Source organism: Saccopteryx bilineata, chromosome 4 (assembly GCF_036850765.1).
Source record: "Saccopteryx bilineata isolate mSacBil1 chromosome 4, mSacBil1_pri_phased_curated, whole genome shotgun sequence".
In the NCBI taxonomy this organism is placed as follows: Eukaryota; Metazoa; Chordata; class Mammalia; order Chiroptera; family Emballonuridae; genus Saccopteryx; species Saccopteryx bilineata.
In genome coordinates this window covers 185,482,708-185,484,403 of record NC_089493.1, presented here as the reverse complement: position 1 = coordinate 185,484,403, position 1,696 = coordinate 185,482,708, and the positions used below count along the sequence as shown (strand labels likewise).

Genomic DNA, 1,696 nt, shown 5'->3' with positions numbered 1-1,696 from the left:
ATACCTCGTGTTCATTCTACGTTCCTGCTCCTTTTGGAATGTATCTGCAGGATGAGAAGCCAATGGGGAGTTTTGAGCAGAGAGTCATAGAATCTGGTAAAAGTTTTACAAGGAGTGTCCTGGGAAATGGATCAAAGTAAGGCCACAAGAGTGATCCAGAGAACTCTAGATCTGTGGCGCAGGTCCAGGCAAGAGGTGATGACACCTGAAAGGGGAGAGGTGACGGGCACAAGCGATGGTGAGGAGTGGTTGGGCGTATCTCGTACACAGGGCTGACCAGACTTGCTATTGCATTGAACTCCTGTACACCAATTCATGTAACACTCAAGCTTCGGTGCTTGTGTCAAAGTCTAAAGTAAGACTTGGTAGAAGCTCTCAACTTACCGCAATGAGTGAGACTGGTAAAAAAAATAAATAACAGCAACAACAAAAATATCTATCCAAAGTGCTGAGTTCAGTTCAGGACAGTGTCCCCGTTCTGTTGATTAAACTTTGGGACAGTGACACACAGGCTAGAATAGAATGCCAATGCTCTATTCATTTACCTCCCAACTTACAAAACAGAGCAAAAAAGAAGAAAAGAAGCTAAAACATCGTGACTTTGTGTCAATAACTTTTAAAACATAAAAATAAATATTTTCCTGTGAAAATATAACTGAAACATGACTAAAAGAGACAGTAAATATAAATAGAATAACATCATTTTTAAAACTAAATCAATATTTATACACACACAGAACCAGACAAGCTCTGTGACTGTTTAAAATGTCAATTTTCCCCAATTTTAGGGAATAAGTAATCTTAACGTCATACAAACTATTGCACACAGTAGAAAAGGGGGCAAGCTCTCCGATTCATTTGTTCACGAGACAGGAACAACTTTATCTCAAAAACAGATAAAAAGTTACAATGAAGAAATAAATACAGCCAACTCACTGGGCACAGATATAAAATTAAAAAAAAAAAAACTGGCAAACAAAATCCAATCACATCTACCCCTTACCTCACACCATACCAAAATATTAATTCTCAGTGGGTCACAGAACTACATATAAAACTTGAATGTTTTAAAGCTACTAAAAGAAAACAAGAGAAGCTTTCCACCCTTGAGGTACATAAGTTTTTAGACAGAACACATAAGACACGAGTCATAAAAGAAAAAAATGATAAATTGGGCTTCAAAATTGAACAACTTTGCTGTTCAAAAATTTTAAGAAATGAGACCTCATTTTAAAAAGTGAAAAGCCAAGTCACAGACTTGGAGAAAATATTCTAAAAACATATTAGATAAAGGACATGTAGCCAGAATACATATAAGGAACACTACAATTCAATAATAATTAAAAAAACCCAGTCTCAAAAATATGCTAAAATTTGGAAATACACTTCATAAAGAGGATATAGAAATAACTGAGAAGCACATGAAGAGTGGAAACGTTACTCATCAGGGAAATATAAATGAAAACCGTAAACTACCACAGTACCTAGATTGGGATGGCTAAACTTTCAAAGATACTCATACCAAGTAAAGGTAACAATGTGAAACAAGTGAAGCTCTCATAGTTTGCTGACAGGAATATGAAATAGCACAACCACTTTATAAAACAACTTGGTAGTTCTTTTTTTTTTTTTTAATTTTTATTTATTTATTTATTTATTTATTACAGAGACAGAGCGAGAGTCAGAGAAAGGGATA

The 1,696-nt window shown here is 35.1% G+C and overlaps 1 pseudogene; it reads left to right on the top strand.

Annotated features, from left to right (window-relative positions):
* The first annotated feature begins 438 nt into the window (after nucleotides 1-438).
* LOC136337103 (small nucleolar RNA SNORA36 family) lies at nucleotides 439-561 on the top strand (annotated as a pseudogene).
* The last annotated feature ends 1,135 nt before the right edge of the window (nucleotides 562-1,696 follow it).